General features: G+C 60.1%; 45 non-coding genes across 45 annotated transcripts; 23 read left to right on the top strand and 22 right to left on the bottom strand.

Annotated features, from left to right (window-relative positions):
* Nucleotides 1-728: 728 nt before the first annotated feature.
* On the top strand, nt 729-800 carry TRNAW-CCA (transfer RNA tryptophan (anticodon CCA)). Its single transcript has one exon. It is a non-coding gene; the product is annotated as a tRNA-Trp (tRNA).
* A 194-nt stretch (nt 801-994) lies between these two features.
* Nucleotides 995-1,067, bottom strand: TRNAH-AUG (transfer RNA histidin (anticodon AUG)). Its single transcript has one exon. It is a non-coding gene; the product is annotated as a tRNA-His (tRNA).
* Nucleotides 1,068-1,341: 274 nt separating this feature from the next.
* Nucleotides 1,342-1,414, bottom strand: TRNAV-CAC (transfer RNA valine (anticodon CAC)). Its single transcript has one exon. It is a non-coding gene; the product is annotated as a tRNA-Val (tRNA).
* Nucleotides 1,415-1,573: 159 nt separating this feature from the next.
* On the top strand, nt 1,574-1,644 carry TRNAG-GCC (transfer RNA glycine (anticodon GCC)). The gene has a single exon. It is a non-coding gene; the product is annotated as a tRNA-Gly (tRNA).
* A 504-nt stretch (nt 1,645-2,148) lies between these two features.
* TRNAW-CCA (transfer RNA tryptophan (anticodon CCA)) lies at nt 2,149-2,220 on the top strand. Its single transcript has one exon. It is a non-coding gene; the product is annotated as a tRNA-Trp (tRNA).
* Nucleotides 2,221-2,415: 195 nt separating this feature from the next.
* On the bottom strand, nt 2,416-2,488 carry TRNAR-ACG (transfer RNA arginine (anticodon ACG)). Its single transcript has one exon. It is a non-coding gene; the product is annotated as a tRNA-Arg (tRNA).
* A 269-nt stretch (nt 2,489-2,757) lies between these two features.
* TRNAV-CAC (transfer RNA valine (anticodon CAC)) lies at nt 2,758-2,830 on the bottom strand. The gene has a single exon. It is a non-coding gene; the product is annotated as a tRNA-Val (tRNA).
* Nucleotides 2,831-2,990: 160 nt separating this feature from the next.
* On the top strand, nt 2,991-3,061 carry TRNAG-GCC (transfer RNA glycine (anticodon GCC)). Its single transcript has one exon. It is a non-coding gene; the product is annotated as a tRNA-Gly (tRNA).
* A 504-nt stretch (nt 3,062-3,565) lies between these two features.
* TRNAW-CCA (transfer RNA tryptophan (anticodon CCA)) lies at nt 3,566-3,637 on the top strand. The gene has a single exon. It is a non-coding gene; the product is annotated as a tRNA-Trp (tRNA).
* A 195-nt stretch (nt 3,638-3,832) lies between these two features.
* On the bottom strand, nt 3,833-3,905 carry TRNAR-ACG (transfer RNA arginine (anticodon ACG)). The gene has a single exon. It is a non-coding gene; the product is annotated as a tRNA-Arg (tRNA).
* Nucleotides 3,906-4,180: 275 nt separating this feature from the next.
* TRNAV-CAC (transfer RNA valine (anticodon CAC)) lies at nt 4,181-4,253 on the bottom strand. Its single transcript has one exon. It is a non-coding gene; the product is annotated as a tRNA-Val (tRNA).
* Nucleotides 4,254-4,412: 159 nt separating this feature from the next.
* Nucleotides 4,413-4,483, top strand: TRNAG-GCC (transfer RNA glycine (anticodon GCC)). The gene has a single exon. It is a non-coding gene; the product is annotated as a tRNA-Gly (tRNA).
* Nucleotides 4,484-4,987: 504 nt separating this feature from the next.
* Nucleotides 4,988-5,059, top strand: TRNAW-CCA (transfer RNA tryptophan (anticodon CCA)). The gene has a single exon. It is a non-coding gene; the product is annotated as a tRNA-Trp (tRNA).
* Nucleotides 5,060-5,254: 195 nt separating this feature from the next.
* On the bottom strand, nt 5,255-5,327 carry TRNAR-ACG (transfer RNA arginine (anticodon ACG)). Its single transcript has one exon. It is a non-coding gene; the product is annotated as a tRNA-Arg (tRNA).
* Nucleotides 5,328-5,602: 275 nt separating this feature from the next.
* TRNAV-CAC (transfer RNA valine (anticodon CAC)) lies at nt 5,603-5,675 on the bottom strand. Its single transcript has one exon. It is a non-coding gene; the product is annotated as a tRNA-Val (tRNA).
* Nucleotides 5,676-5,834: 159 nt separating this feature from the next.
* TRNAG-GCC (transfer RNA glycine (anticodon GCC)) lies at nt 5,835-5,905 on the top strand. The gene has a single exon. It is a non-coding gene; the product is annotated as a tRNA-Gly (tRNA).
* Nucleotides 5,906-6,409: 504 nt separating this feature from the next.
* Nucleotides 6,410-6,481, top strand: TRNAW-CCA (transfer RNA tryptophan (anticodon CCA)). The gene has a single exon. It is a non-coding gene; the product is annotated as a tRNA-Trp (tRNA).
* Nucleotides 6,482-6,676: 195 nt separating this feature from the next.
* On the bottom strand, nt 6,677-6,749 carry TRNAR-ACG (transfer RNA arginine (anticodon ACG)). The gene has a single exon. It is a non-coding gene; the product is annotated as a tRNA-Arg (tRNA).
* A 275-nt stretch (nt 6,750-7,024) lies between these two features.
* On the bottom strand, nt 7,025-7,097 carry TRNAV-CAC (transfer RNA valine (anticodon CAC)). The gene has a single exon. It is a non-coding gene; the product is annotated as a tRNA-Val (tRNA).
* Nucleotides 7,098-7,256: 159 nt separating this feature from the next.
* On the top strand, nt 7,257-7,327 carry TRNAG-GCC (transfer RNA glycine (anticodon GCC)). Its single transcript has one exon. It is a non-coding gene; the product is annotated as a tRNA-Gly (tRNA).
* A 504-nt stretch (nt 7,328-7,831) lies between these two features.
* TRNAW-CCA (transfer RNA tryptophan (anticodon CCA)) lies at nt 7,832-7,903 on the top strand. Its single transcript has one exon. It is a non-coding gene; the product is annotated as a tRNA-Trp (tRNA).
* A 195-nt stretch (nt 7,904-8,098) lies between these two features.
* On the bottom strand, nt 8,099-8,171 carry TRNAR-ACG (transfer RNA arginine (anticodon ACG)). The gene has a single exon. It is a non-coding gene; the product is annotated as a tRNA-Arg (tRNA).
* A 275-nt stretch (nt 8,172-8,446) lies between these two features.
* Nucleotides 8,447-8,519, bottom strand: TRNAV-CAC (transfer RNA valine (anticodon CAC)). Its single transcript has one exon. It is a non-coding gene; the product is annotated as a tRNA-Val (tRNA).
* Nucleotides 8,520-8,678: 159 nt separating this feature from the next.
* Nucleotides 8,679-8,749, top strand: TRNAG-GCC (transfer RNA glycine (anticodon GCC)). The gene has a single exon. It is a non-coding gene; the product is annotated as a tRNA-Gly (tRNA).
* Nucleotides 8,750-9,253: 504 nt separating this feature from the next.
* TRNAW-CCA (transfer RNA tryptophan (anticodon CCA)) lies at nt 9,254-9,325 on the top strand. The gene has a single exon. It is a non-coding gene; the product is annotated as a tRNA-Trp (tRNA).
* Nucleotides 9,326-9,520: 195 nt separating this feature from the next.
* Nucleotides 9,521-9,593, bottom strand: TRNAR-ACG (transfer RNA arginine (anticodon ACG)). The gene has a single exon. It is a non-coding gene; the product is annotated as a tRNA-Arg (tRNA).
* A 275-nt stretch (nt 9,594-9,868) lies between these two features.
* TRNAV-CAC (transfer RNA valine (anticodon CAC)) lies at nt 9,869-9,941 on the bottom strand. The gene has a single exon. It is a non-coding gene; the product is annotated as a tRNA-Val (tRNA).
* A 159-nt stretch (nt 9,942-10,100) lies between these two features.
* TRNAG-GCC (transfer RNA glycine (anticodon GCC)) lies at nt 10,101-10,171 on the top strand. The gene has a single exon. It is a non-coding gene; the product is annotated as a tRNA-Gly (tRNA).
* Nucleotides 10,172-10,675: 504 nt separating this feature from the next.
* On the top strand, nt 10,676-10,747 carry TRNAW-CCA (transfer RNA tryptophan (anticodon CCA)). Its single transcript has one exon. It is a non-coding gene; the product is annotated as a tRNA-Trp (tRNA).
* Nucleotides 10,748-10,942: 195 nt separating this feature from the next.
* On the bottom strand, nt 10,943-11,015 carry TRNAR-ACG (transfer RNA arginine (anticodon ACG)). The gene has a single exon. It is a non-coding gene; the product is annotated as a tRNA-Arg (tRNA).
* Nucleotides 11,016-11,290: 275 nt separating this feature from the next.
* TRNAV-CAC (transfer RNA valine (anticodon CAC)) lies at nt 11,291-11,363 on the bottom strand. Its single transcript has one exon. It is a non-coding gene; the product is annotated as a tRNA-Val (tRNA).
* Nucleotides 11,364-11,522: 159 nt separating this feature from the next.
* TRNAG-GCC (transfer RNA glycine (anticodon GCC)) lies at nt 11,523-11,593 on the top strand. Its single transcript has one exon. It is a non-coding gene; the product is annotated as a tRNA-Gly (tRNA).
* Nucleotides 11,594-12,097: 504 nt separating this feature from the next.
* On the top strand, nt 12,098-12,169 carry TRNAW-CCA (transfer RNA tryptophan (anticodon CCA)). The gene has a single exon. It is a non-coding gene; the product is annotated as a tRNA-Trp (tRNA).
* Nucleotides 12,170-12,364: 195 nt separating this feature from the next.
* On the bottom strand, nt 12,365-12,437 carry TRNAR-ACG (transfer RNA arginine (anticodon ACG)). Its single transcript has one exon. It is a non-coding gene; the product is annotated as a tRNA-Arg (tRNA).
* A 275-nt stretch (nt 12,438-12,712) lies between these two features.
* On the bottom strand, nt 12,713-12,785 carry TRNAV-CAC (transfer RNA valine (anticodon CAC)). The gene has a single exon. It is a non-coding gene; the product is annotated as a tRNA-Val (tRNA).
* A 160-nt stretch (nt 12,786-12,945) lies between these two features.
* On the top strand, nt 12,946-13,016 carry TRNAG-GCC (transfer RNA glycine (anticodon GCC)). Its single transcript has one exon. It is a non-coding gene; the product is annotated as a tRNA-Gly (tRNA).
* A 505-nt stretch (nt 13,017-13,521) lies between these two features.
* Nucleotides 13,522-13,593, top strand: TRNAW-CCA (transfer RNA tryptophan (anticodon CCA)). Its single transcript has one exon. It is a non-coding gene; the product is annotated as a tRNA-Trp (tRNA).
* A 195-nt stretch (nt 13,594-13,788) lies between these two features.
* On the bottom strand, nt 13,789-13,861 carry TRNAR-ACG (transfer RNA arginine (anticodon ACG)). Its single transcript has one exon. It is a non-coding gene; the product is annotated as a tRNA-Arg (tRNA).
* A 275-nt stretch (nt 13,862-14,136) lies between these two features.
* On the bottom strand, nt 14,137-14,209 carry TRNAV-CAC (transfer RNA valine (anticodon CAC)). Its single transcript has one exon. It is a non-coding gene; the product is annotated as a tRNA-Val (tRNA).
* Nucleotides 14,210-14,369: 160 nt separating this feature from the next.
* TRNAG-GCC (transfer RNA glycine (anticodon GCC)) lies at nt 14,370-14,440 on the top strand. Its single transcript has one exon. It is a non-coding gene; the product is annotated as a tRNA-Gly (tRNA).
* Nucleotides 14,441-14,944: 504 nt separating this feature from the next.
* TRNAW-CCA (transfer RNA tryptophan (anticodon CCA)) lies at nt 14,945-15,016 on the top strand. Its single transcript has one exon. It is a non-coding gene; the product is annotated as a tRNA-Trp (tRNA).
* A 195-nt stretch (nt 15,017-15,211) lies between these two features.
* On the bottom strand, nt 15,212-15,284 carry TRNAR-ACG (transfer RNA arginine (anticodon ACG)). The gene has a single exon. It is a non-coding gene; the product is annotated as a tRNA-Arg (tRNA).
* Nucleotides 15,285-15,559: 275 nt separating this feature from the next.
* On the bottom strand, nt 15,560-15,632 carry TRNAV-CAC (transfer RNA valine (anticodon CAC)). Its single transcript has one exon. It is a non-coding gene; the product is annotated as a tRNA-Val (tRNA).
* Nucleotides 15,633-15,791: 159 nt separating this feature from the next.
* On the top strand, nt 15,792-15,862 carry TRNAG-GCC (transfer RNA glycine (anticodon GCC)). The gene has a single exon. It is a non-coding gene; the product is annotated as a tRNA-Gly (tRNA).
* Nucleotides 15,863-16,366: 504 nt separating this feature from the next.
* On the top strand, nt 16,367-16,438 carry TRNAW-CCA (transfer RNA tryptophan (anticodon CCA)). The gene has a single exon. It is a non-coding gene; the product is annotated as a tRNA-Trp (tRNA).
* Nucleotides 16,439-17,362: the final 924 nt, after the last annotated feature.

Here is a 17,362-nt window from a genome sequence, read left to right as displayed (position 1 = left end):
AAAGGAATCTAGGGGAGATCCAGGAAATACAAAGCTGGCGAAGCTAAACTCCAGGACTCAGGAAAATACGGGAAAGTAGGGCAGGTGTGTCCACGTCACACTCATTATGTCAGTGAAGCACAACAGTACACTTGGGGTAACTATAACAAAAAGCATTGGTAGCTCCGTGGTAGAATTCTCATCTAACACGCGGGAGGCCCGTGTTTGATTCACGGCCAATGCAGCGCCTCTCTTAACGGGGCCCTGTCTCTTTTGGTGTGCCTGGCTCTCCAGCAGTTCCCAGCCCTACGCCTCTGAGCGCCAAAGTGCACTTTATTTGCTCAGCTTCTCCAAGGGGCCTCTTGGCAGGGGTGCTTCTGTTCTTTGCCCTTTCCTTTCACTTTGAGGAGCCCTGCCGTGGGGCCAGGAGCAGCTTGCTGAGAAGCCTGCAGTTTCGGGGGCAGTATTCAGCCCCTTCCCGCTCTTCAGCTGGGGCCGCAGCACGTGCACACGCTTGGGCTGGGAAACCGTCAGCCACCAGGTCAACCCGTGTGCGACTCAGGAGCCTGCTTCACCCCGAGGGAAGGGCCCGACGGGTCACTTCTCAAGGCACCTGGACGTGGTTCACATCCCAGCAGCTTGCTTGGATGGTGGGCATGGTAAGTCCTGGCTCACGCAACACGGAGGAAATCAGTCTGCCCTTCCACCCCCACTCTCCCAGCCACCACACGCTCTTCCCACCGCCAGCTGGCCTCGTGGCGCAAGGGTAGCGCATCTGACTCCAGATCAGAAGGTTGTGTGTTCAAATCACATCGGGGTCAAGCAGGTGACGGTTGCGCCTTTGTCCTGGTGCACCTTGCTTGGGGAGAGCATCCCTCCTGACAGAGCCGTGGCCTTTGCCTTTAGCAACCTTGCGCAGGGCCCAATGAGCTTGCTATTCCTTTGAAAGAGGTCAAGGGAGGCGCAAAAGGAGGGCCACCACACCGGACGGGACGGGCAGCAGGGGCACGTGCCACAAGCCAGGCAGGAGTCGAACCTGCAATCTTCTGATCCATAGTCAGACGCGTTATCCGTTGCGCCACTGGCCCCCGGGGCACGGCCTTTTGCCTGCCGTGGCCACGCTGCCTAAGAGAGGCAGAACGGTAGCGTGAGGGGAGACCTTCTCTCTCTCAGCCCCGCTTTCCTCTCCCGCCAGCGCAGGAGAGAACGCAAGAGGAAAGGCAGCGGCGGGCACAGACCAGCAACGGCGGGGACGCAACTCGGTGTCTGAGCGCCCCGAGCACCCGCTCGCGCCCCTTGTGGAAGCCTGTTTTCCCTCCACTTCATCGGGAGCAGGAGCAAAAGCAAAAGCTGAAGCCGGGCTGTTTCTGCCTGGTTTTGAACCAGGGACTTTTCGCGTGTGAGGCGAACGTGATAACTGCTACACTACAGAAACCAAGGGCCAGCCACTGCTGGGTGTAGGTTCCGGAGCAACCCCCTTTGGTTGTCCACAGGACACCTCAGGCCCCGGCCAGAGGCAGAAGCAGCCTGGCCAGCGTTGGCCGAAGGGCTTGGCGGAAAGCACCGCCTCCGCTTGCAAGCACAAAGGAGCAGGGCATTGGTGGTTCAGTGGTAGAATTCTCGCCTGCCACACGGGAGGCCTGTGTTCGATTCATGGCCAATGCAGCCATTTTCTTGCCAGGGCCCTGTCTCTTTTGGTGTGCCTGGCTCTCCAGCAGTTCCCCGCACTACGCCTCTGAGCGCCAAGGTGCACTTTATTTGCTCAGCTTCTCCAAGGGGCCTCTTGGCAGGGGTGCTTCTGTTCTTTGCCCTTTCCTTTCATTTTGAGGAGCCCTGCCGCGGGGCCAGGAGCAGCTTGCTGAGAAGCTTGCCGTTTCGGGGGCAGTATTCAGCCCCTTCCCGCTCTTCAGCTGGGGCCGCAGCACGTGCACACGCGTGGGCTGGGAAACCATCAGCCACCAGGTCAACCCGCGTGCGGCTCAGGAGTCTGCTTCACCCCGAGGGAAGGGCCCGACGGGTCACTTCTCAAGGCCCCTGGACGTGGTTCAATCCCAGCGGCTTGCTTGGATGGTGCGCACGGTAAGTCCTAGCTCACACAACACGGAGGAAATCAGTCTGCCCTTCCACCCCCACTCTCCCAGCCACCACACGCTCTTCCCACCACCAGCTGGCCTCGTGGCGCAAGGGTAGCGCATCTGACTCCAGATCAGAAGGTTGTGTGTTTAAATCACATCGGGGTCAAGCAGGTGACGGTTGCGCCTTTGTCCTGGTGCACCTTGCTTGGGGAGAGCATCCCTCCTGACAGAGCCGTGGCCTTTGCCTTTAGCAACCCTGTGCAGGGCCCAATGAGCTTGCTATTCCTTTGAAAGAGGTCAAAGAGATGTGCAAAAGGAGGGCCACCACACCGGACGGGACAGGCAGCAAGGGCACGTGCCACAAGCCAGGCAGGAGTCGAACCTGCAATCTTCTGATCCGTAGTCAGACGCGTTATCCGTTGCGCCACTGGCCCCCGGGGCACGGCCTTTTGCCTGCCGTGGCCACGCTGCCTAAGAGAGGCAGAACGGTAGCGTGAGGGGAGACCTTCTCTCTCTCAGTCCCGCTTTCCTCTCCCACCAGCGCAGGAGAGAACGCAAGAGGAAAGGCAGCGGCGGGCACAGACCAGCAACGGCGGGGACGCAATTCGGCATCGGAGCGCCCCCGAGCACCCGCCCGCGCCCCTTGTGGAAGCCTGTTTTCCCTCCGCTTCGTCAGGAGCAGGAGCAAAAGCTGAAGCCGGGCTGTTTCTGCCTGGTTTTGAACCAGGGACCTTTCACGTGTGAGGCAAACATGATAACTGCTACACTACAGAAACCGAGGGCCAGCCACTGCTGGGTGTAGGTCCCGGAGCAGCCCCCTTTGGCTGGCCCACAGGCCGCCTCAGGCCCCGGCCAGAGGCAGAAGCAGCCTGGCCAGCGTTGGCCAAAGGGCTTGGCGGAAAGCACCGCCTCCGCTTGCAAGCACAAAGGAGCAGGGCATTGGTGGTTCAGTGGTAGAATTCTCGCCTGCCACGCGGGAGGCCCGTGTTCGATTCACGGCCAATGCAGCCATTTTCTTGCCAGGGCCCCGTCTCTTTTGGTGTGCCTGGCTCTCCAGCAGTTCCCCGCCCTACGCCTCTGAGCGCCAAGCTGCACTTTATTTGCTCAGCTTTTCCAAGGGGCCTCTTGGCAGGGGTGCTTCTGTTCTTTGCCCTTTCCTTTCATTTTGAGGAGCCCTGCCGCGGGGCCAGGAGCAGCTTGCTGAGAAGCCTGCCGTTTCGGGGGCAGTATTCAGCCCCTTCCCGCTCTTCAGCTGGGGCCGCAGCACGTGCACACGCGTGGGCTGGGAAACCATCAGCCACCAGGTCAACCCGCGTGCGGCTCAGGAGCCTGCTTCACCCCGAGGGAAGGGCCCGACGGGTCACTTCTCAAGGCCCCTGGACGTGGTTCAATCCCAGCGGCTTGCTTAGATGGTGCGCACGGTAAGTCCTGGCTCACGCAACACGGAGGAAATCAGTCTGCCCTTCCACCCCCACTCTCCCAGCCACCACACGCTCTTCCCGCCACCAGCTGGCCTCGTGGCGCAAGGGTAGCGCATCTGACTCCAGATCAGAAGGTTGTGTGTTCAAATCACATCGGGGTCAAGCAGGTGACGGTTGCGCCTTTGTCCTGGTGCACGTTGCTTGGGGAGAGCATCCCTCCTGACAGAGCCGTGGCCTTTGCCTTTAGCAACCCTGTGCAGGGCCCAATGAGCTTGCTATTCCTTTGAAAGAGGTCAAAGAGATGTGCAAAAGGAGGGCCACCACACCGGACGGGACAGGCAGCAAGGGCACGTGCCACAAGCCAGGCAGGAGTCGAACCTGCAATCTTCTGATCCGTAGTCAGACGCGTTATCCGTTGCGCCACTGGCCCCCGGGGCACGGCCTTTTGCCTGCCGTGGCCACGCTGCCTAAGAGAGGCAGAACGGTAGCGTGAGGGGAGACCTTCTCTCTCTCAGTCCCGCTTTCCTCTCCCACCAGCGCAGGAGAGAACGCAAGAGGAAAGGCAGCGGCGGGCACAGACCAGCAACGGCGGGGACGCAACTCGGCGTCTGAGCGCCCCCGAGCACCCGCTCGCGCCCCTTGTGGAAGCCTGTTTTCCCTCCGCTTCGTCAGGAGCAGGAGCAAAAGCAAAAGCTGAAGCCGGGCTGTTTCTGCCTGGTTTTGAACCAGGGACTTTTCGCGTGTGAGGCGAACGTGATCACCGCTACACTTCAGAAACCAAGGGCCAGCCACTGCTGGGTGTAGGTTCCGGAGCAACCCCCTTTGGTTGTCCACAGGCCACCTCAGGCCCCGGCCAGAGGCAGAAGGAGCCTGGCCAGCGTTGGCCGAAGGGCTTGGCGGAAAGCACCGCCTCCGCTTGCAAGCACAAAGGAGCAGGGCATTGGTGGTTCAGTGGTAGAATTCTCGCCTGCCACACGGGAGGCCCGTGTTCGATTCACGGCCAATGCAGCCATTTTCTTGCCAGGGCCCCGTCTCTTTTGGTGTGCCTGGCTCTCCAGCAGTTCCCCGCCCTACGCCTCTGAGCGCCAAGCTGCACTTTATTTGCTCAGCTTTTCCAAGGGGCCTCTTGGCAGGGGTGCTTCTGTTCTTTGCCCTTTCCTTTCATTTTGAGGAGCCCTGCCGCGGGGCCAGGAGCAGCTTGCTGAGAAGCCTGCCGTTTCGGGGGCAGTATTCAGCCCCTTCCCGCTCTTCAGCTGGGGCCGCAGCACGTGCACACGCGTGGGCTGGGAAACCATCAGCCACCAGGTCAACCCGCGTGCGGCTCAGGAGCCTGCTTCACCCCGAGGGAAGGGCCCGACGGGTCACTTCTCAAGGCCCCTGGACGTGGTTCAATCCCAGCGGCTTGCTTAGATGGTGCGCACGGTAAGTCCTGGCTCACGCAACACGGAGGAAATCAGTCTGCCCTTCCACCCCCACTCTCCCAGCCACCACACGCTCTTCCCGCCACCAGCTGGCCTCGTGGCGCAAGGGTAGCGCATCTGACTCCAGATCAGAAGGTTGTGTGTTCAAATCACATCGGGGTCAAGCAGGTGACGGTTGCGCCTTTGTCCTGGTGCACGTTGCTTGGGGAGAGCATCCCTCCTGACAGAGCCGTGGCCTTTGCCTTTAGCAACCCTGTGCAGGGCCCAATGAGCTTGCTATTCCTTTGAAAGAGGTCAAAGAGATGTGCAAAAGGAGGGCCACCACACCGGACGGGACAGGCAGCAAGGGCACGTGCCACAAGCCAGGCAGGAGTCGAACCTGCAATCTTCTGATCCGTAGTCAGACGCGTTATCCGTTGCGCCACTGGCCCCCGGGGCACGGCCTTTTGCCTGCCGTGGCCACGCTGCCTAAGAGAGGCAGAACGGTAGCGTGAGGGGAGACCTTCTCTCTCTCAGTCCCGCTTTCCTCTCCCACCAGCGCAGGAGAGAACGCAAGAGGAAAGGCAGCGGCGGGCACAGACCAGCAACGGCGGGGACGCAACTCGGCGTCTGAGCGCCCCCGAGCACCCGCTCGCGCCCCTTGTGGAAGCCTGTTTTCCCTCCGCTTCGTCAGGAGCAGGAGCAAAAGCAAAAGCTGAAGCCGGGCTGTTTCTGCCTGGTTTTGAACCAGGGACTTTTCGCGTGTGAGGCGAACGTGATCACCGCTACACTTCAGAAACCAAGGGCCAGCCACTGCTGGGTGTAGGTTCCGGAGCAACCCCCTTTGGTTGTCCACAGGCCACCTCAGGCCCCGGCCAGAGGCAGAAGGAGCCTGGCCAGCGTTGGCCGAAGGGCTTGGCGGAAAGCACCGCCTCCGCTTGCAAGCACAAAGGAGCAGGGCATTGGTGGTTCAGTGGTAGAATTCTCGCCTGCCACACGGGAGGCCCGTGTTCGATTCACGGCCAATGCAGCCATTTTCTTGCCAGGGCCCCGTCTCTTTTGGTGTGCCTGGCTCTCCAGCAGTTCCCCGCACTACGCCTCTGAGCGCCAAGGTGCACTTTATTTCCTCAGCTTCTCCAAGGGGCCTCTTGGCAGGGGTGCTTCTGTTCTTTGCCCTTTCCTTTCATTTTGAGGAGCCCTGCCGCGGGGCCAGGAGCAGCTTGCTGAGAAGCCTGCCGTTTCGGGGGCAGTATTCAGCCCCTTCCCGCTCTTCAGCTGGGGCCGCAGCACGTGCACACGCGTGGGCTGGGAAACCATCAGCCACCAGGTCAACCTTCGTGCGGCTCAGGAGCCTGCTTCACCCCGAGGGAAGGGCCCGACGGGTCACTTCTCAAGGCCCCTGGACGTGGTTCAATCCCAGCGGCTTGCTTGGATAGTGCGCACGGTAAGTCCTGGCTCACGCAACACGGAGGAAATCAGTCTGCCCTTCCACCCCCACTCTCCCAGCCACCACACGCTCTTCCCACCACCAGCTGGCCTCGTGGCGCAAGGGTAGCGCATCTGACTCCAGATCAGAAGGTTGTGTGTTCAAATCACATCGGGGTCAAGCAGGTGACGGTTGCGCCTTTGTCCTGGTGCACGTTGCTTGGGGAGAGCATCCCTCCTGACAGAGCCGTGGCCTTTGCCTTTAGCAACCCTGTGCAGGGCCCAATGAGCTTGCTATTCCTTTGAAAGAGGTCAAAGAGATGTGCAAAAGGAGGGCCACCACACCGGACGGGACAGGCAGCAAGGGCACGTGCCACAAGCCAGGCAGGAGTCGAACCTGCAATCTTCTGATCCGTAGTCAGACGCGTTATCCGTTGCGCCACTGGCCCCCGGGGCACGGCCTTTTGCCTGCCGTAGCCACGCTGCCTAAGAGAGGCAGAACGGTAGCGTGAGGGGAGACCTTCTCTCTCTCAGTCCCGCTTTCCTCTCCCACCAGCGCAGGAGAGAACGCAAGAGGAAAGGCAGCGGCGGGCACAGACCAGCAACGGCGGGGACGCAACTCGGCGTCTGAGCGCCCCCGAGCACCCGCTCGCGCCCCTTGTGGAAGCCTGTTTTCCCTCCGCTTCGTCAGGAGCAGGAGCAAAAGCAAAAGCTGAAGCCGGGCTGTTTCTGCCTGGTTTTGAACCAGGGACTTTTCGCGTGTGAGGCGAACGTGATCACCGCTACACTTCAGAAACCAAGGGCCAGCCACTGCTGGGTGTAGGTTCCGGAGCAACCCCCTTTGGTTGTCCACAGGCCACCTCAGGCCCCGGCCAGAGGCAGAAGGAGCCTGGCCAGCGTTGGCCAAAGGGCTTGGCGGAAAGCACCGCCTCCGCTTGCAAGCACAAAGGAGCAGGGCATTGGTGGTTCAGTGGTAGAATTCTCGCCTGCCACACGGGAGGCCTGTGTTCGATTCACGGCCAATGCAGCCATTTTCTTGCCAGGGCCCCGTCTCTTTTGGTGTGCCTGGCTCTCCAGCAGTTCCCCGCACTACGCCTCTGAGCGCCAAGGTGCACTTTATTTGCTCAGCTTCTCCAAGGGGCCTCTTGGCAGGGGTGCTTCTGTTCTTTGCCCTTTCCTTTCATTTTGAGGAGCCCTGCCGCGGGGCCAGGAGCAGCTTGCTGAGAAGCCTGCAGTTTCGGGGGCAGTATTCAGCCCCTTCCCGCTCTTCAGCTGGGGCCGCAGCACGTGCACACGCGTGGGCTGGGAAACCATCAGCCACCAGGTCAACCTTCGTGCGGCTCAGGAGCCTGCTTCACCCTGAGGGAAGGGCCCGACGGGTCACTTCTCAAGGCCCCTGGACGTGTTTCAATCCCAGCGGCTTGCTTGGATAGTGCGCACGGTAAGTCCTAGCTCACGCAACACGGAGGAAATCAGTCTGCCCTTCCACCCCCACTCTCCCAGCCACCACACGCTCTTCCCACCACCAGCTGGCCTCGTGGCGCAAGGGTAGCGCATCTGACTCCAGATCAGAAGGTTGTGTGTTCAAATCACATCGGGGTCAAGCAGGTGACGGTTGCGCCTTTGTCCTGGTGCACGTTGCTTGGGGAGAGCATCCCTCCTGACAGAGCCGTGGCCTTTGCCTTTAGCAACCCTGTGCAGGGCCCAATGAGCTTGCTATTCCTTTGAAAGAGGTCAAAGAGATGTGCAAAAGGAGGGCCACCACACCGGACGGGACAGGCAGCAAGGGCACGTGCCACAAGCCAGGCAGGAGTCGAACCTGCAATCTTCTGATCCGTAGTCAGACGCGTTATCCATTGCGCCACTGGCCCCCGGGGCACGGCCTTTTGCCTGCCGTGGCCACGCTGCCTAAGAGAGGCAGAACGGTAGCGTGAGGGGAGACCTTCTCTCTCTCAGTCCCGCTTTCCTCTCCCACCAGCGCAGGAGAGAACGCAAGAGGAAAGGCAGCGGCGGGCACAGACCAGCAACGGCGGGGACGCAACTCGGCGTCTGAGCGCCCCCGAGCACCCGCTCGCGCCCCTTGTGGAAGCCTGTTTTCCCTCCGCTTCGTCAGGAGCAGGAGCAAAAGCAAAAGCTGAAGCCGGGCTGTTTCTGCCTGGTTTTGAACCAGGGACTTTTCGCGTGTGAGGCGAACGTGATCACCGCTACACTTCAGAAACCAAGGGCCAGCCACTGCTGGGTGTAGGTTCCGGAGCAACCCCCTTTGGTTGTCCACAGGCCACCTCAGGCCCCGGCCAGAGGCAGAAGGAGCCTGGCCAGCGTTGGCCGAAGGGCTTGGCGGAAAGCACCGCCTCCGCTTGCAAGCACAAAGGAGCAGGGCATTGGTGGTTCAGTGGTAGAATTCTCGCCTGCCACACGGGAGGCCCGTGTTCGATTCACGGCCAATGCAGCCATTTTCTTGCCAGGGCCCCGTCTCTTTTGGTGTGCCTGGCTCTCCAGCAGTTCCCCGCCCTACGCCTCTGAGCGCCAAGCTGCACTTTATTTGCTCAGCTTTTCCAAGGGGCCTCTTGGCAGGGGTGCTTCTGTTCTTTGCCCTTTCCTTTCATTTTGAGGAGCCCTGCCGCGGGGCCAGGAGCAGCTTGCTGAGAAGCCTGCCGTTTCGGGGGCAGTATTCAGCCCCTTCCCGCTCTTCAGCTGGGGCCGCAGCACGTGCACACGCGTGGGCTGGGAAACCATCAGCCACCAGGTCAACCCGCGTGCGGCTCAGGAGCCTGCTTCACCCCGAGGGAAGGGCCCGACGGGTCACTTCTCAAGGCCCCTGGACGTGGTTCAATCCCAGCGGCTTGCTTAGATGGTGCGCACGGTAAGTCCTGGCTCACGCAACACGGAGGAAATCAGTCTGCCCTTCCACCCCCACTCTCCCAGCCACCACACGCTCTTCCCGCCACCAGCTGGCCTCGTGGCGCAAGGGTAGCGCATCTGACTCCAGATCAGAAGGTTGTGTGTTCAAATCACATCGGGGTCAAGCAGGTGACGGTTGCGCCTTTGTCCTGGTGCACGTTGCTTGGGGAGAGCATCCCTCCTGACAGAGCCGTGGCCTTTGCCTTTAGCAACCCTGTGCAGGGCCCAATGAGCTTGCTATTCCTTTGAAAGAGGTCAAAGAGATGTGCAAAAGGAGGGCCACCACACCGGACGGGACAGGCAGCAAGGGCACGTGCCACAAGCCAGGCAGGAGTCGAACCTGCAATCTTCTGATCCGTAGTCAGACGCGTTATCCGTTGCGCCACTGGCCCCCGGGGCACGGCCTTTTGCCTGCCGTGGCCACGCTGCCTAAGAGAGGCAGAACGGTAGCGTGAGGGGAGACCTTCTCTCTCTCAGTCCCGCTTTCCTCTCCCACCAGCGCAGGAGAGAACGCAAGAGGAAAGGCAGCGGCGGGCACAGACCAGCAACGGCGGGGACGCAACTCGGCGTCTGAGCGCCCCCGAGCACCCGCTCGCGCCCCTTGTGGAAGCCTGTTTTCCCTCCGCTTCGTCAGGAGCAGGAGCAAAAGCAAAAGCTGAAGCCGGGCTGTTTCTGCCTGGTTTTGAACCAGGGACTTTTCGCGTGTGAGGCGAACGTGATCACCGCTACACTTCAGAAACCAAGGGCCAGCCACTGCTGGGTGTAGGTTCCGGAGCAACCCCCTTTGGTTGTCCACAGGCCACCTCAGGCCCCGGCCAGAGGCAGAAGGAGCCTGGCCAGCGTTGGCCGAAGGGCTTGGCGGAAAGCACCGCCTCCGCTTGCAAGCACAAAGGAGCAGGGCATTGGTGGTTCAGTGGTAGAATTCTCGCCTGCCACACGGGAGGCCCGTGTTCGATTCACGGCCAATGCAGCCATTTTCTTGCCAGGGCCCCGTCTCTTTTGGTGTGCCTGGCTCTCCAGCAGTTCCCCGCACTACGCCTCTGAGCGCCAAGGTGCACTTTATTTCCTCAGCTTCTCCAAGGGGCCTCTTGGCAGGGGTGCTTCTGTTCTTTGCCCTTTCCTTTCATTTTGAGGAGCCCTGCCGCGGGGCCAGGAGCAGCTTGCTGAGAAGCCTGCCGTTTCGGGGGCAGTATTCAGCCCCTTCCCGCTCTTCAGCTGGGGCCGCAGCACGTGCACACGCGTGGGCTGGGAAACCATCAGCCACCAGGTCAACCTTCGTGCGGCTCAGGAGCCTGCTTCACCCCGAGGGAAGGGCCCGACGGGTCACTTCTCAAGGCCCCTGGACGTGGTTCAATCCCAGCGGCTTGCTTGGATAGTGCGCACGGTAAGTCCTGGCTCACGCAACACGGAGGAAATCAGTCTGCCCTTCCACCCCCACTCTCCCAGCCACCACACGCTCTTCCCACCACCAGCTGGCCTCGTGGCGCAAGGGTAGCGCATCTGACTCCAGATCAGAAGGTTGTGTGTTCAAATCACATCGGGGTCAAGCAGGTGACGGTTGCGCCTTTGTCCTGGTGCACGTTGCTTGGGGAGAGCATCCCTCCTGACAGAGCCGTGGCCTTTGCCTTTAGCAACCCTGTGCAGGGCCCAATGAGCTTGCTATTCCTTTGAAAGAGGTCAAAGAGATGTGCAAAAGGAGGGCCACCACACCGGACGGGACAGGCAGCAAGGGCACGTGCCACAAGCCAGGCAGGAGTCGAACCTGCAATCTTCTGATCCGTAGTCAGACGCGTTATCCGTTGCGCCACTGGCCCCCGGGGCACGGCCTTTTGCCTGCCGTGGCCACGCTGCCTAAGAGAGGCAGAACGGTAGCGTGAGGGGAGACCTTCTCTCTCTCAGTCCCGCTTTCCTCTCCCACCAGCGCAGGAGAGAACGCAAGAGGAAAGGCAGCGGCGGGCACAGACCAGCAACGGCGGGGACGCAACTCGGCGTCTGAGCGCCCCCGAGCACCCGCTCGCGCCCCTTGTGGAAGCCTGTTTTCCCTCCGCTTCGTCAGGAGCAGGAGCAAAAGCAAAAGCTGAAGCCGGGCTGTTTCTGCCTGGTTTTGAACCAGGGACTTTTCGCGTGTGAGGCGAACGTGATCACCGCTACACTTCAGAAACCAAGGGCCAGCCACTGCTGGGTGTAGGTTCCGGAGCAACCCCCTTTGGTTGTCCACAGGCCACCTCAGGCCCCGGCCAGAGGCAGAAGGAGCCTGGCCAGCGTTGGCCAAAGGGCTTGGCGGAAAGCACCGCCTCCGCTTGCAAGCACAAAGGAGCAGGGCATTGGTGGTTCAGTGGTAGAATTCTCGCCTGCCACACGGGAGGCCTGTGTTCGATTCACGGCCAATGCAGCCATTTTCTTGCCAGGGCCCCGTCTCTTTTGGTGTGCCTGGCTCTCCAGCAGTTCCCCGCACTACGCCTCTGAGCGCCAAGGTGCACTTTATTTGCTCAGCTTCTCCAAGGGGCCTCTTGGCAGGGGTGCTTCTGTTCTTTGCCCTTTCCTTTCATTTTGAGGAGCCCTGCCGCGGGGCCAGGAGCAGCTTGCTGAGAAGCCTGCAGTTTCGGGGGCAGTATTCAGCCCCTTCCCGCTCTTCAGCTGGGGCCGCAGCACGTGCACACGCGTGGGCTGGGAAACCATCAGCCACCAGGTCAACCTTCGTGCGGCTCAGGAGCCTGCTTCACCCTGAGGGAAGGGCCCGACGGGTCACTTCTCAAGGCCCCTGGACGTGTTTCAATCCCAGCGGCTTGCTTGGATAGTGCGCACGGTAAGTCCTAGCTCACGCAACACGGAGGAAATCAGTCTGCCCTTCCACCCCCACTCTCCCAGCCACCACACGCTCTTCCCACCACCAGCTGGCCTCGTGGCGCAAGGGTAGCGCATCTGACTCCAGATCAGAAGGTTGTGTGTTCAAATCACATCGGGGTCAAGCAGGTGACGGTTGCGCCTTTGTCCTGGTGCACGTTGCTTGGGGAGAGCATCCCTCCTGACAGAGCCGTGGCCTTTGCCTTTAGCAACCCTGTGCAGGGCCCAATGAGCTTGCTATTCCTTTGAAAGAGGTCAAAGAGATGTGCAAAAGGAGGGCCACCACACCGGACGGGACAGGCAGCAAGGGCACGTGCCACAAGCCAGGCAGGAGTCGAACCTGCAATCTTCTGATCCGTAGTCAGACGCGTTATCCGTTGCGCCACTGGCCCCCGGGGCACGGCCTTTTGCCTGCCGTGGCCATGCTGCCTAAGAGAGGCAGAACGGTAGCGCGAGGGGAGACCTTCTCTCTCTCAGTCCCGCTTTCCTCTCCCACCAGCGCAGGAGAGAACGCAAGAGGAAAGGCAGCGGCGGGCACAGACCAGCAACGGCGGGGACGCAACTCGGCATCGGAGCGCCCCCGAGCACCCGCCCGCGCCCCTTGTGGAAGCCTGTTTTCCCTCCGCTTCGTCAGGAGCAGGAGCAGGAGCAAAAGCTGAAGCCGGGCTGTTTCTGCCTGGTTTTGAACCAGGGACCTTTCACGTGTGAGGCAAACATGATAACCGCTACACTACAGAAACCGAGGGCCAGCCACTGCTGGGTGTAGGTCCCCGAGCAGCCCCCTTTGGCTGGCCCACAGGCCGCCTCAGGCCCCGGCCAGAGGCAGAAGCAGCCTGGCCAGCGTTGGCCAAAGGGCTTGGCGGAAAGCACCGCCTCCGCTTGCAAGCACAAAGGAGCAGGGCATTGGTGGTTCAGTGGTAGAATTCTCGCCTGCCACGCGGGAGGCCCGTGTTCGATTCACGGCCAATGCAGCCATTTTCTTGCCAGGGCCCCGTCTCTTTTGGTGTGCCTGGCTCTCCAGCAGTTCCCCGCACTACGCCTCTGAGCGCCAAGCTGCACTTTATTTGCTCAGCTTTTCCAAGGGGCCTCTTGGCAGGGGTGCTTCTGTTCTTTGCCCTTTCCTTTCATTTTGAGGAGCCCTGCCGCGGGGCCAGGAGCAGCTTGCTGAGAAGCCTGCCGTTTCGGGGGCAGTATTCAGCCCCTTCCCGCTCTTCAGCTGGGGCCGCAGCACGTGCACACGCGTGGGCTGGGAAACCATCAGCCACCAGGTCAACCCGCGTGCGGCTCAGGAGCCTGCTTCACCCCGAGGGAAGGGCCCGACGGGTCACTTCTCAAGGCCCCTGGACGTGGTTCACATCCCAGGGGCTTGCTTGGATGGTGGGCACGGTAAGTCCTGGCTCACGCAACACGGAGGAAATCAGTCTGCCCTTCCACCCCCACTCTCCCAGCCACCACACAATCTTCTTGCTGCCAGCTGGCCTCGTGGCGCAAGGGTAGCGCATCTGACTCCAGATCAGAAGGTTGTGTGTTCAAATCACATCGGGGTCAAGCAGGTGACGGTTGCGCCTTTGTCCTGGTGCACCTTGCTTGGGGAGAGCATCCCTCCTGACAGAGCCGTGGCCTTTGCCTTTAGCAACCCTGTGCAGGGCCCAATGAGCTTGCTATTCCTTTGAAAGAGGTCAAAGAGATGTGCAAAAAGAGGGCCACCACACCGGACGGGACAGGCAGCAGGGGCACTTGCCACAAGCCAGGCAGGAGTCGAACCTGCAATCTTCTGATCCGTAGTCAGACGCGATATCCGTTGCGCCACTGGCCCCCGGGGCACGGCCTTTTGCCTGCCGTGGCCACGCTGCCTAAGAGAGGCAGAACGGTAGCGTGAGGGGAGACCTTCTCTCTCTCAGTCCCGCTTTCCTCTCCCACCAGCGCAGGAGAGAATGCAAGAGGAAAGGCAGCAGCGGGCACAGACCAGCAACGGCGGGGACGCAACTCGGCGTCTGAGCGCCCCCGAACACCCGCCCGCGCCCCTTGTGGAAGCCTGTTTTCCCTCCGCTTCGTCGGGAGCAGGAGCAAAAGCAAAAGCTGAAGCCGGGCTGTTTCTGCCTGGTTTTGAACCAGGGACCTTTCACGTGTGAGGCGAACGTGATAACTGCTACACTACAGAAACCGAGGGCCAGCCACTGCTGGGTGTAGGTCCTGGAGCAGCCCCCTTTGGCTGGCCCACAGGCCGCCTCAGGCCCCGGCCAGAGGCAGAAGCAGCCTGGCCAGCGTTGGCCGAAGGGCTTGGCGGAAAGCACCGCCTCCGCTTGCAAGCACAAAGGAGCAGGGCATTGGTGGTTCAGTGGTAGAATTCTCGCCTGCCACGCGGGAGGCCCGTGTTCGATTCACGGCCAATGCAGCCATTTTCTTGCCAGGGCCCCGTCTCTTTTGGTGTGCCTGGCTCTCCAGCAGTTCCCCGCACTACGCCTCTGAGCGCCAAGGTGCACTTTATTTGCTCAGCTTCTCCAAGGGGCCTCTTGGCAGGGGTGCTTCTGTTCTTTGCCCTTTCCTTTCATTTTGAGGAGCCCTGCCGCGGGGCCAGGAGCAGCTTGCTGAGAAGCCTGCCGTTTCGGGGGCAGTATTCAGCCCCTTCCCGCTCTTCAGCTGGGGCCGCAGCACGTGCACACTCGTGGGCTGGGAAACCATCAGCCACCAGGTCAACCCGCGTGCGGCTCAGGAGCCTGCTTCACCCCGAGGGAAGGGCCCGACGGGTCACTTCTCAAGGCCCCTGGACGTGGTTCAATCCCAGCGGCTTGCTTAGATGGTGCGCACGGTAAGTCCTGGCTCACGCAACACGGAGGAAATCAGTCTGCCCTTCCACCCCCACTCTCCCAGCCACCACACGCTCTTCCCACCACCAGCTGGCCTCGTGGCGCAAGGGTAGCGCATCTGACTCCAGATCAGAAGGTTGTGTGTTCAAATCACATCGGGGTCAAGCAGGTGACGGTTGCGCCTTTGTCCTGGTGCACGTTGCTTGGGGAGAGCATCCCTCCTGACAGAGCCGTGGCCTTTGCCTTTAGCAACCCTGTGCAGGGCCCAATGAGCTTGCTATTCCTTTGAAAGAGGTCAAAGAGATGTGCAAAAGGAGGGCCACCACACCGGACAGGACAGGCAGCAAGGGCACGTGCCACAAGCCAGGCAGGAGTCGAACCTGCAATCTTCTGATCCGTAGTCAGACGCGTTATCCGTTGCGCCACTGGCCCCCGGGGCACGGCCTTTTGCCTGCCGTGGCCATGCTGCCTAAGAGAGGCAGAACGGTAGCGTGAGGGGAGACCTTCTCTCTCTCAGCCCCGCTTTCCTCTCCCACCAGCGCAGGAGAGAACTCAAGAGGAAAGGCAGCGGCGGGCACAGACCAGCAACGGCGGGGACGCAACTCGGCGTCTGAGCGCCCCCGAGCACCCGCTCGCGCCCCTTGTGGAAGCCTGTTTTCCCTCCGCTTCGTCAGGAGCAGGAGCAAAAGCAAAAGCTGAAGCCGGGCTGTTTCTGCCTGGTTTTGAACCAGGGACTTTTCGCGTGTGAGGCGAACGTGATCACCGCTACACTTCAGAAACCAAGGGCCAGCCACTGCTGGGTGTAGGTCCTGGAGCAACCCCCTTTGGTTGTCCACAGGCCACCTCAGGCCCCGGCCAGAGGCAGAAGGAGCCTGGCCAGCGTTGGCCGAAGGGCTTGGCGGAAAGCACCGCCTCCGCTTGCAAGCACAAAGGAGCAGGGCATTGGTGGTTCAGTGGTAGAATTCTCGCCTGCCATGCGGGAGGCCCGTGTTCGATTCACGGCCAATGCAGCCATTTTCTTGCCAGGGCCCCGTCTCTTTTGGTGTGCCTGGCTCTCCAGCAGTTCCCCGCACTACGCCTCTGAGCGCCAAGGTGCACTTTATTTCCTCAGCTTCTCCAAGGGGCCTCTTGGCAGGGGTGCTTCTGTTCTTTGCCCTTTCCTTTCATTTTGAGGAGCCCTGCCGCGGGGCCAGGAGCAGCTTGCTGAGAAGCCTGCCGTTTCAGGGGCAGTATTCAGCCCCTTCCCGCTCCTCAGCTGGGGCCGCAGCACGTGCACACGCGTGGGCTGGGAAACCATCAGCCACCAGGTCAACCTTCGTGCGGCTCAGGAGCCTGCTTCACCCTGAGGGAAGGGCCCGACGGGTCACTTCTCAAGGCCCCTGGACGTGGTTCAATCCCAGCGGCTTGCTTGGATAGTGCGCACGGTAAGTCCTGGCTCACGCAACACGGAGGAAATCAGTCTGCCCTTCCACCCCCACTCTCCCAGCCACCACACGCTCTTCCCACCACCAGCTGGCCTCGTGGCGCAAGGGTAGCGCATCTGACTCCAGATCAGAAGGTTGTGTGTTCAAATCACATCGGGGTCACATTCTATGTCTTGGCCTTGGTGCGTATGCCTTTTCATTAGGGTTGTCAATCTGCCATCCGGGTGATTCTGATAATAAGGTTAGTGCCTCTCAGTTTCTCCACTCCCCGCTCGACCATCCAGTCCATCAGTGCTGGTGTCTCCTAGCATGTCATACATTCTTCACTCACTCACAAACCAGTAAATAATTTCAAAGGCAAGAACTGGAGCCATAACATTTCTGTCCTTCTAAAAGCAATAATTAATACATGGAGCAAAGAATAAAGCCAAAACATTTTCTTCTTACTAACTCAAGGCTACCAAAATAAGCAAAATGGAGTACTATTTACTCGAGACATTTTCTCCCCATTAGGCTTTTGGCCTACAATAGAAGAGAAGATCTGAGGTTCAGAGACGCAGGTAGAACCTATGGTTTAATTTTGAAGTGGGTTTGAGCAGATAATGGAGAAAAGGCAAGAGGAGGAGGAAGGGACGAGTCGAGACTCACAGATGCAAGCTGGACTGGGGAGGGAGGAGTCTGCTTGGGCAGGAAAGTGGTCTGTGGAAGCATGTGTCTACGAGAACCAGGCTGAGGAAAAGACAGTCTAGTGAAGGAGAAATAGAGCTCAGGAACAAGTTTGCTGAGCTGGAAACCAAAGAGGGGGCACAGCAGGCACTAACTGAAGGTGGGAGAGCACAGAAGAAGAGAGGAGCATCTAGTTCTATAAGAAGAAGGGAAGACCTAATGGAGATACCCAGTGTGACACTGCACCCCATATTCTTCCCAGTGACATTATTTTGATGTGATTATGACATAATTATAATGTATTTTATGCAAGATAAGTCATGTGAGGTGGCATGTATCATTTTTATATCTGGAGTTATGAATATTGACTATGTATCTGTATTTTAAATGTAGTTTTGCCTCAGTAACACCCACTAGACA

The sequence above is a fragment of the Lepidochelys kempii genome, chromosome 3 (genome assembly GCF_965140285.1).
Source record: "Lepidochelys kempii isolate rLepKem1 chromosome 3, rLepKem1.hap1, whole genome shotgun sequence".
Lineage (NCBI taxonomy): Eukaryota > Metazoa > Chordata > Testudines > Cheloniidae > Lepidochelys > Lepidochelys kempii.
The sequence above is the reverse complement of the archived record's forward strand: the minus strand, read 5'-3'. Positions and strand labels throughout refer to the sequence as shown.